Raw genomic sequence first — 12,385 nt, 5'->3', positions numbered from 1 at the left:
TCTTAAGGTTTTCTTTTAGTTGAAAACATTAAACAATATGTGTAAACAAAAAATATAAAGAACAGAAACATTAGAAGTTCAAGCAGCACGAATGGGAAAAAAACGCTAATAAAGCAGACTTCCCAAATTGTTGTACAACGTACATATACAAGTCAGCATATGGTTATCGTGTTTATATTGTTTCACGTTTATGTTGAGAAAGACAAATCCACTAGGGGTTGGAATCTTCAGGCACCTCACAATCCAATCCAATTTCGATTCTGAGAGTCACGATCTGATTTCAAAACAATTCTTGATCTACTTTTTTCTATCTTAATAATTAGTTTATCAACTTTATCAACAAGTTTATCCAAAAAATCTTAAAATATTTTTTTAGTTAATTTCTTTATGTCAATTAAAACAATTGTGTGTTATGAATTTGAAATATATAAACTAATATAGCTTTAAAACATAAAGCAAATGTAGTAAATAATAAAGAGGAACAAATAAACTTATTACAAGCAATAAACAAAGAGTGCTTTTAGTATTTAAGAGTATCCGAACATTTTCCAATCAAGAACTATTAGTGATTTTTCTCTTTCTCAACTTTACTGTTGTTTAATTATTGCTGATGACATCATAGACAGCGGGATATCTAATAAGCTGCATTCACACTAATGCACATATCTCTTTTGAAATATAAGATGTGGTTTGTCCTGTCTATTTAATCTCAAGACATAACTGACATAACTGTGTTAACAGTTATTTTGCGTCATAAAACAATTTTGAGATGCAAGTACATTTACTTAAACGGAGTCGCACACAGCATGCGCATTTGAAATTGAAAGCAGCTTTCAGTCAGTGAGTTTCATATTTTTAATATATAACCTCCAAAAGACATAAATAATGCCTTCAAAGAGCATTTATACAGATTATACCTAAGGTTGAGACCACACACTGCAAGTGTAGGCTATATCAAGCAAAGTGCGCGTTTCTCGAATATCCTGTAGCCTAGCCTACCATAAAGCCTGTGAATGTCCTTGTAATTCGCTTCAACCTTTACGAACTTTGACAGATTATTTTATGGAAGATAGGTGTTTCTAAAGCACACAGAGCGCCATCGCAAATCTGTGGTTAAAAACTATAGCTTAGAATAAATTCTGAAATTCTAAGAATCGATCCAGAATCGTTGGAGAGAGAATCGCAATGCATCGATTTCTTATTATATGTATAAAATAATGGTGTGCTAAGCGAAGTTTCTAACATGTTTTCTGTTCTTAAACCTGTCTCCCTCGATGAAACTTAAAGGAAGCATATGTCTCGAGATAATTTTGCTATTAGTTAAATTATCTTCTCGGCTCACTCAGGTACAGTTGCGCTTACAATCGTGAATGCAGTGGTGCACAGCTGTCTTTTCTCATTCGCCTGGTGTTAAGATTTCATGTGATTTATCATTGGCGTGGTGATATTATGATAACTCAGTTTCATTAATTCATTTGATCAAAAGTAACTCCATTTTGTAAGATAATTTAGTAAGATCCTTTTCATCTAATTCCAAACTTCACGGGGCAGACTACAACATTATGCGATCAAATACAATCAACTTAACACGCTCCACACTGTGAGCTTGGGATTTATCATGGATTCACTGCATTTACAACCACCAAAGCAACGTAGTAAAATTAAATTTTTATTTTTATTTTTCTAATATTAATATTCGACTATTCGTGCACACCCTTACTAAATACTACAATCATCAACCCAAAAATGGCTGCCCTCAACCTTTAACTAGACATCAGTGATCCTAGAAGGGTAGTCAGAGACACCAATCATTACATTCAATTATAATAAAATTGTTTAAGAGGTTGGGATAGGGGTGGGTATGACCAAAATCTTAATTCACTATATGGAGTAATACAATTTTGTATTGTAATTTTATATCATAATATAATTATTTTGTTTTATTTAATCTTTGTTATTCAAAATAAGCAAATATGTAAATTACAGACTATGACAAATGCAATAATATAGCTGCAAGCAGCAATTATTGGGGCCAAGGACAAGAAGATGATAAGACATGCCAACATGGCTGGGATTGTCAGGCAGCAAGGAGCAATTAAAGAAATTTTAAGATGATTTTAAGCAAAATAGCTGAATAATAATAATAATATATACAGTAACTAAAAATAGGATTTAATGGATTATCACTTTCGACCAATAGGTGGCGCAGTTATGAAATTGATGTGATGTGGTCAGAGTGAAGTGACAATGACACATACAAAGTTTGGTGTCAATATGTCAAGGCATTGCAGAGATAAAGCCTAAATAGTCCTTTTGGCATCATACGTCAACTTTGCTGCTGCGGTATATGAAAACGGTTTTGTCTATCAACATGAAATCCATAAATTTTAGTCTGCACTGTCTAGAGATGACACGATTCGATTTTAGTGAAAATCGGACAATTGGTCTAGGAGGAGTTTGAAAAAGTATGTATCGAATGAAAATCAAGATGGCGGACAGGAAGTTCGGCCAAATACGGCAAACTTGGTATCTAAGTTCTCGACGTGACCCAAGTAATCTATTAAGACCAGTGTCATTACAATAGCAGATTTATTCAAAAGTTATTAGCATTTTTGGAAATGTCGTTATAACTTTTGACCAAAAGGTGCCGCTGTCTCAAAATCTTTTGAGTACCTTCAGGGCATGGTGCTGATGGCACATACTGTGTTTCATAATGTTACACCAAAGCATTTGTTATGTATAGCATTTTATATCACAATACTGTATTGAAGTCAATGGCAATTTCATGTTTTTTTCTATTATAGCTCCAACAAGACGCACAATCCTACCATTTTTTATGTGTCCTCATAACGAGCCCATACGTGTGTGTCAAATTTGGTGAAAATATCTCATTTCGTTTTGGAGTTATAGACATTTAGATGTATAAACATAAAAAATTACCCACACCTGACTTTGTTTGCGTTTTCTTGCCACTTACTATTAATATTTTGACATTTGGGTATTTGCATATAGCCAACGACCTATGTTTCCAAACTTCCTATGGTGGATTTGTTTCAATCGGCCTAACGATTTCGAAGATATTGGCAAAAGCGCTGATCACAACGCTACACAAACCGTAAGGCGAAACCTAGCATGTTTGGTATCGTTGGACTCAGCAAGGATTCAGGAATCTGAGGAGATGACCCGTGAAAATAAGTCAACCACACCCAGAGTTATAAGCATTTGAAAGTTTTATTTTATCACTAGGTGGCACTGCTTCGAAACTTCTCAGGCTCTTTCGGGGCACCATACTAATGATCAGGGTTGGGGAGTAACATAATAACGGCGTTATGTAATCAGGATACAAAATAACTTTAATTCCTTACAGTTACGTCAAAAAACGTAGTAATCAGATTATAGTTACATTTTGAAAAAAGGAGGAATACTTTCAGGATTACAATGGTTTAATTTAAAACTAAATAAATCAGTATTTTGGCATAATAACACTATATTAAGTGCTGCTTAATTATACAGTAGTTCCTGGTTATGTTGCCAGTAATGACTCACATGTGCCACTCACTGGTGCATGCGCAAATAACAGCTGTCTACAATCTCCTCAGACGCAGATTGAATCACTGCTGCTAGTAAAATTCAGTGGTTTGTATGATCGCAGTTGTAAGTTTTCTAGCGATGCTGGAATCTGTAGAAATTAGGAGAGTAGCTTTTTTAGTACCCAAAATGTCCTTTCTTAATGTCTTCTCACTTAACGGGATGTTCAATATTTAGGTAACGTAGGGGAACTCCCGCTGTCAACGCCCCAAGTTCAGTCAGGCAAATTAAGAAAGATCACTGCTTTAGTCAACATGTAGGCCTATATTTGTAAACGTGTTTTTATTTTTTCCTTGTACATGTTAGTTAAAAATAAAACAAAATAATCTGTAATACCATACTGTAGCCACTAGATGTATGTATAGCCCTTTACATAAATATATATTCAGGGCTGTGTGTTCCCAAGTTATGGAAATGAGACATGATTGCTTAGTTTTAATAGGTTTTAAGTAGTAAGTAATCCAAAAGTAATCAGATTACATTACTTTCATATTGTGGTACTTGGATTACGTTACTGAATACTTTTTTTATGAAGTAATTTGTAACTGTAACGGAATACATTTTTAAAGTAACCCTCCCAAGCCTGCTAAAGACCCATACCGAGTTTCGTAACGATATGTTCATGCTTTCATAAAATACAGCATTTTGGTACAAAATTCAAAATGTCTGACGCCTAAAATTATCGATATGGAACAATTGGATATCATTCGATTCGGCGTGACGCCCTGAATTTATTGAGACCACTTTAATGATTTTTGGACAAAGTGTGAGTACCAAGCAGCATCTCCAGGTGCTCCTTTGAGAACCAGACCAAAAAAAAGTGATGTGTACCCTTGATATATGGCCTTATTAAAGTGACTTAAAATTTTAGTTTTTTTCCATAACCACGCATAATCGGTTTTATTTTCCACTCAAAAATACAAACATATGCATTAGTGCTGTCAATTGATTAAAATGTTTTACTTGATCACATGAGAACGATTAATCGCAATTAAAAACACTTACGATTCAATAGGTTTATATTTCATTTATATATATTTTATAATGCAATCATTTCACTGTTGATCTCCAAATTAATGTAGAGACAACATAAAGACATTATATTTTAAATATTTGTTTAATGGCATCTTTTTATGAATGAAGGTCAGTATCACTGATACGAATACAGTTATTAATGTCTGGATAAAAATGATTATTTCCCCCGATTTTAATTATAGCCATTCAACATTACAGTGTAATTGAAAGCTTTTTTTTTTTTTACATTAATTAGGCTTCAAAAAATATATAAACTTTAAACTTAAGTGAACTTCAAACAATCCTCACATAAACCCATAATAAATGTCATATGAGTCCTTTCTACCTGTCTAACATATACAGAACAATATACAAAATTTAACAAAGTTATCAAACAGTCTGCACTGCATAAATATAGATTAAATATAGACTAATCCTTATTAAAGCTACAAAAGTTCTTTAGTCAGGAGCAGTGAGTAATTTTTCCTGTTCCCTTTGTTCTTTGATTAACTTGACAGACAGCATTATTGGCTGCTGTCCTTTTAAAACAGTCGCTGCTGCATATGACGCAGATCTCACACACGCCTCATTCTCTCACAACTCTTTACATTAATTTAAGACTTTATTTAAAAGGCACCTATTATGACTCTTTTCACAAGATTTAAAATAAGTCTCTGATGTCCCTAGACATGTCCCATAACAGTGTGTATGTGAAGTTTTAGCTCAAAATACCCAACAGATCATTTTTGTACAGCATGTTTAAATTGTCATTTTTTGGGGCTCAGAAAAATGTGCTGTTTTAGTGTGTATCCCTTTAAATGCAAATGAACTGCTGCTGTCCGCAGAGGGGGCGGAGCCTCACGAGCTCACGCTCAGAGCCAGGACAATCTCATCTGATAATATCAGAACAGAAACTCTCAGTCGCGGTGTTCATTTCATTCGGAGTCGGACAATAATGCCCACAGAGCCAGAGAATATATGCTGTATGAAGATAGAACAGGTATAGTTTAGTTTAATTAAGGTTATAACTTATTTTTCATCTGCTTTTATCCACTATTAATACAAACTTGCTGTGGCAGACCCTGTCCGAATGATGACCAAAATATACTGATGAGTTCAGTGAAGTTTATTGTACATCACACAAAAGATGAAGCGTTAGTTTTACTCTAGAGAATCACTGTAAGAGCTGAATAAACACAGTATAAGAAGTGCGCATTAAAGTCTTATCCATAAACTCTCTCTCTCTCCCTGTCATTATCATCAACAAACACAGCGAAGTACACAAAACACTCGTTACAACTAACAGTAAACAAATATATACACACCTTTTCAGTGGGTGCTTGATAAACTGGTAAACCTTATATCCGTAAAATGACTCGATGAGCTGTCATAAAGTGCATGCTCTCACTTTCATTTCTGCTGTGGTCAGTAACGTTAGGCCTGACGGACGCTCCGGAAACCGTAAGCTGGATCACAAACAGTACAGCTCCATCCTCGAGTAACAACGAGAGTAAATGAAGACTGCTATGTTCATTCTTACATCCAACAACAAAACACCTCAATCGCTTAGGAGACATTCTTGTCTACAGCTGCTGAAGCGTCGAAACAATGGAGGACTTTGTGTCCAGTTCACTCAGGGCGGGGCTATGCTCAAACTGCAGTGTCAATCAACAGTCGTGGGAGGGGCCTGTGCAATTCTACGTCACATTGCATAGAATCTTAGAACAGCTCATTCTGAGACAGTGCTTATGATTTATTGAGATTGTAAAAAAAAACACTGGGTGGATTTTTATCATTCTAGGGTGGTTTTGCTTACACACTGCCAACACACATTTATGTTCAAACACCATGTAAAAGTGAATTTTGCATAATAGGTGCCCTATAACTAATTAAAGACTGCTCTGGCATAATTGTGTGTGTTATTGTTCGTTCAAGCACAAATGAGAACTGTATTCTAGCGCTGCATGTGCGCACGGTACTGGAGTGCGTCTTTCTGTGCGTCGTGTGTGTGTCACAAAGACAGGACATTCACAGGCAGCTTGTTATCTTTTGTCGCACCTGAATGGTTTAAAATCATTTGCATGAATAAGAGCGGATCATATAATGTAAAGCTAGCCAAAGGATGACAACAATTAATGGATGCTCTGTTAATTGCGTTAAAAACTTAACATGTTAAACTGGACAAAATTGAATCGCTCGCGTTAACATTGACAGCCCTAATATGCATACATGTTGCTCACATATTATTGTAGCCCAGTTTGTGCTGAATAAATGATAGTGAGACTTTAGCCATCAACATATTTATAATCATCTGAACAAAGCACAAATGTTAAGGCATGTCAAAACCTCTACAGGGCCCAGACAAACCCTCAGACCCAAGAGGGTTAATACACATTTTTTCAAAGAATATCTTACCTCAGTATCTCCAGTTCACACTTTATATTCTTCAGTCCAGTGCAAAGCATATTCATTCCTGAATCTTGCAGATTATTATTGTTCATGTTCAGCTCTTTCAGATTGGTATCTGATTCAAGAACTGAAGCCAGAGCTGAACAGCTTCTGTCTGTTAAGTTACAATCATTTAGCCTACACAAGAAATAAATCACATCACAGAATTAGACACATAACAAATAATGGTAAAATATCTTATTAACGTTCTACCAATTATTTTTAATTGAACAGTAAATATAGTCAGAAGAGTGCGAGCTACAATGACATTACTCTTTAACAACTAGAATTTTCTTTATTTTAAAATTGTATTGATTTAGCTACATAAATTAGATAAAAACAAATGATAAAAATTTAAAGTTTATAAGTTAAGATATACACACATACATGGAATATGGAGAATAACCACTATAGATCAATGTAGATCAATTTATTTTTAAAGACAACACCAAAACATGAAAACATATATTAAGTGACATACAGAGCTCTTTTGGAGGTTTTGATGACTGGTGATAATCTAATAAGACACTCATCTGATTTCTTGAATTTCTGAAGCTCAAACTCCTCCATCTCCTCCTCTGATGTCAACAACACAAAGGCCAAAGCAGACCACTGAGCAGGTGAAAGATCACCAGATGAGAGACTTCCTTTGCTAAGGTGGGTCTGTATCTCTTTCACCAGAGTTTGATCGTTCAGTTCATTCAGACAGTAGAAAAGATTGATGGATCTCTCTGGAGAAAGATTATCTTCAAATTTCTGCTTGATGTACTGCACTATTTCCTTTTTGCTCTGGTCATTGTCATCTTGCTGTGTCAACAGTCCTCGTAAGAGTCGCCGATTGGACGGGAGTGACAAACCGAGGAGGAAGCGAAGGAAAAGGTCCAGATGTCCATTACCACTCTCGAGTGCCTTGTCCACTGCAGTCTTGAGCAAATCAATCATGGCTTCATTTTTGTTTTCCTGTTCTGTAGACTCTTGAACAAACACACTTTTCTTGTTAATGTCTTGAAACAGATGTGCATAAATGGCTGCAATAAACTCTTGAATGCTCAAGTGAACAAAGCAGTACATGGTACCAACAGTGATCCCTGTTTCCTCCTTAAAGATCTGGGTACACATGCCTGAATACACTGATGCTTTATAGACATCAATACCACATGCTTCAAGGTCTGTGTCATAGAATATCAGGTTGTTTTTTTCCAGCTGATGAAATGCCAGTTTCCCTAGTGAAAGGATGGCGTCTTTATCCCAGGAAACATCTGGTGTGTATTTTCCATCATACTTCTGGCTGCTCTGCTGGATCTGAAAGCGGAGAAAGTGTGTATACATTTGTGTCAGAGTCTTGGGAGTGTCTTCAGTATTTGATTCCTGCAGTGTTTTAGAGGCTTCATCAGACTGATTGTTTTTTACATCATTATTTCTTTTCTCCTCTAAAATGTTCTTGAGAACAGTGGCTGAAATCCAGCAGAAGACCGGGATGTGGCACATGATAAAGAGACTCTTTGTTTGTTTAACATGATCAATAATTTCATTGGCCTGATTCTCATCTGTGAATCTTCTTTTGAAGTACTCTTCCTTTTGTGTGTCATTGAATCCTCGTATTTCTGTCAGCCGGTCGATACAGTCAGGAGGAATCTTACTGGCAGCTGCTGGTCTGGTGGTGATCCAGATGAGAGCAGAAGGAAACAGATTTCCCTTGATGAGGTTTGTCAGAAGAACATCCAGAGAGACTGGTGACGATACATCACGCCAAGTCTCATTGTCCTTAAAGTTTAGAGGAAGACGACATTCATCCAATCCATCAAGGATGAACAGGACTTTGAATTGATTCCTTCTTGTAAGGTTCAGTCCTTTTGTCTCTGGGAAAAAATGAGTTATAAGATCCATCAAACTTTGCTTTTCTTTGTCCTTTAAGTTCATCTCTCTGAATGGAAGAGGAAATATGAAGTTGATATCTTGATTTTCTTTTCCTTCAGCCCAATCCAGAACAAACTTTTGCACAGAGACAGATTTCCCGATGCCAGCAACTCCTTTTGTCAGTACAGTTCTGATCTCCTTGTCTTGTTCAAGTGCTTCAAACAAATTTGTGCATTGAACTGGTATCTCTTGAGAATCAGGGCACCTGGAAGCAACTTCAATCTGTCTGACCTCATGTTCAGTATTGACCTGTTCACTACAACCCTGAGTGATATAGAGATCTGTGTAGATGTTATTCAGAAGTGTGGAGTCACCGTGCTTTGCAATTCCTTCAAACACACATTGATACTTCTTCTTAAGGCCACATTTTAGCTGATGAATGAAGATCAGCTCATCTAAACACAGGAACAAATACAGATAGTTATAGTTTTAATTTTGTCTCCTACATTTATAAGTGATATTCTGACAGATGGTCAGGTTTGCCAGATTGGGCGCAATTGGGCAGTTTTGCAATCTATTTTGCGTGCAAAAATGGGTTTGGGCGGGTGGATAAAAATTGGGCTGGTTTCGGATCAGTTTGGCGGGTTGTTGCCGAAATACCGGCACTTCAGATCCTTCTTCCTGCGACCCAATATTCAGCAGGCAGCAGTCTCACTCATTCACTCTCTCTCACTCACTCACTCACTCACTCACTCACTCACTCACTCACTCACTCACTCACTCACTCACTCACTCACTCACTCACTCACTCACTCACTCACTCACTCACTCACTCACTCACTCACTCACTCTACAGCTCTGGCTGACGTGCCCCCTAAACCGACAACAGACACTCCAATCCCACTACTTTCAGCTCACGTCACGCACGCCGGTGTTGTGCCAAATTTCGACCCCCGCCAAATTATTACCCCCCTAGTATTGGTAGGTTTAGTATTAGTTGTGGGGGAGGGGTTAGGATTAGAGGTGGGGTTAGGATTAGGCAATCAGGTACTGACTTCAACGAGGGGGGTAATAATTTGGCAGGGGGTCGAAATTCGGCACAACACCGGCACCGCCCGCCCCTCAAACAAACACACTCACAGGGTTTTCAAACTTAGCTGACGTACTCTACGGTATACACTTGCAGAAGTATAAATTGGCCTTGACACTGCTGTTTCATGACAACTCTCTCCGGGTCAGCAGCAGCGCCAACACAATGTTGCGATATGATTTTGTCAAAGGTTTAATAGAGGACGAAATTAAACCTTTTAATTTGAATTTTAAAAACCTTTGATTTTGTCAAAGGACGAAATGGAAGAAGATCGCGTGGGTGTTTGAATCGAGATCACAGTCTTTTATAGATGCATCGTGCAGCTCTGTAAGGATACATTTCATCCTCTGTTGAAACGAAAGTGGCTAACTTATGTCAACCTCATCTATAAGCAAGGGCAAAAATAAAGCAATTTGAATTAATATCGGTAATATTCTGTAATAAACAAAAATCCTATGCCTAGGTGATACCTAGGTGAATAAATTTTTTCTCCGAGCCTTAATGAATATGCATGTTTCGTGTTGCTATTTGAAATAATTGAAATGTTAAAGTGGGTTATTTTTATGTCCATATATCCACTCAATGTTTCTATGTACTGAATGCTTTTGTTCCAATTGCGACTTTTATTGACAATAAACAGACTCATTGATAGCCTAAGTTGATCGCATTATTTTCCGTAACATAAGCTTATAGTTTAATAGTAGCCTAGAATAGTCTGACTGAGGTCAGTGTAGCCTACTTTTGTGTTCATTTGATTGAATATTGTTTCTAAAATCGGATAGGCTAAGTTAAAAAATGGGTAATTTTAAAGCTTGTTAATGATTTCAATGTGTTTAAACGAGAAACAAGCCAAAAAAAAAAAAAAAAGGGTGTTTTTTTGTGCATTCTCGCGTTTTTTGACGGGGTTTTGGGCTGGAAAACCTTGCTGGCACCTGGCAACCCTGCAGATGGTCATGAGTCTCTTACCTTCTAGAGTATCAGCAGCTTCATCTTGCTTCATCTCTCTCAGGTAGTGTAGTGTGAGATCAAGAGCTGCTTCTTTAATACTGCATCTGTTCTCATTAAACTCCTTCACTAAACATCCTATGTCATCTTTTTGTAATATTTTCTTAAACTTTTCCAGCTCATTTTTCAAATAGGTGATTATTTTGCTCTCAAGATTCTACAAACAAAGCAAAAAAATAAAATAAATAATAATAATCAAATCGTACATCTCATCTACAAAAAATAAAAGTTAAAAAAATCTGTTAAAATACAAACATTTTAATTAGCTGTCATTATTAATAAATAAAATTAAACAATTTTCACATTTTTATTCTTATTTTATGAGTTCTTAAAATGAAGAGTAAATGGTCAAAAACAATTAGAAATTAAATTTCTACTTTTGCAGGAACACATGATAAATAATCCATTTGTTTGTTATAATTATTGAAAATGTATGAAAGTTGTCTTACCTGGAAGATCCACAGGAGATTGTCTGTGAAATTCTTGTGTTTCCTGTGAGTCTGGAAATCTGAATCTAATGTTTCATATTGAAGCCTGTTAGTAAATAAAATAAATCAAAATACTGCATTTCCAGGACAAATATTACCAAAATCTCCAGTAAATATTTTAGCAAAGAAAAAAAAAATACTCTTGCAAATATTTGAACTATACAGCTGTAAGATATTCATCAATACACCTTCTAACACAGTCTGTGACCAAAAATAAGAAACACATGAACTACCTTTTGGTTCGTGATGATGTTTCCTCCCTTAAGTCTGGTGGGTTATCTCTTGAACAGTCACTCTTCATAGACACAGAGCTGGACACATGTGAGCCTGAGCTTTCACTAATAACACAAAGAACAGAGAGAAAAAAACACTTCACTACTTCAGTCTCATTTGAAGAGGACATTTAATGTTACAAATGGTAATTAAATACAGTATAGTTGTGTATTTGTCCCTCTCATGACTGGATAGATGGATTTATTCATGTTTGGTAGCATGATCTTTTTGGTAAACGTCTCGTTCTAGTGGCGTTCTGTGTGTGTTACTGAAAAGAATCTCCAGAATTAGTACAAAAAAGAAGAAATCAGACTAGCGGACATTGTATTCTTTGAATTATTGTTGTATTTAGTTAAGTTTCATCACATAGACCATTGTAGAGAAATTATAACTCAATGTAAAACATAAAAATACCTTTTGATAGATGTCTTTTTCTCACTGAAGTCCGGTTGGCCACGATCCTTTGACTGGTCACTCTTCACAGACACAGGGCTGGACACATGTGAGCCTGATATTTCACTAATGACACAAAGAGAGAAGAAACAATTTCATTACAGAAGTTCATCTGTGTTTGAATGGCACAACTCTCTCTATTCTTTTCACAGATGGAATGCTGATGAGG

The 12,385-nt window shown here is 36.1% G+C and overlaps 2 protein-coding genes across 2 annotated transcripts in view; both read right to left on the bottom strand.

Moving 5' to 3' along the window:
• LOC311295964 (uncharacterized protein) overlaps positions 1 to 12,385 on the bottom strand; it is a 597,210-nt gene that overhangs the window by 181,996 nt on the left and 402,829 nt on the right. The window lies entirely within an intron of this gene.
• The window catches only part of LOC311295941 (uncharacterized protein), a 389,126-nt gene that overhangs the window by 253,562 nt on the left and 123,179 nt on the right, over positions 1 to 12,385 (bottom strand). The gene's annotated exons all lie outside the window — the stretch shown is intronic.

This window comes from Rutilus rutilus (assembly GCF_951802725.1).
Source record: "Rutilus rutilus genome assembly, chromosome: 8".
Lineage (NCBI taxonomy): Eukaryota > Metazoa > Chordata > Actinopteri > Cypriniformes > Leuciscidae > Rutilus > Rutilus rutilus.
Note: the sequence above shows the minus strand (reverse complement) of the source record. Positions and strands in the feature narration are given on the sequence as shown.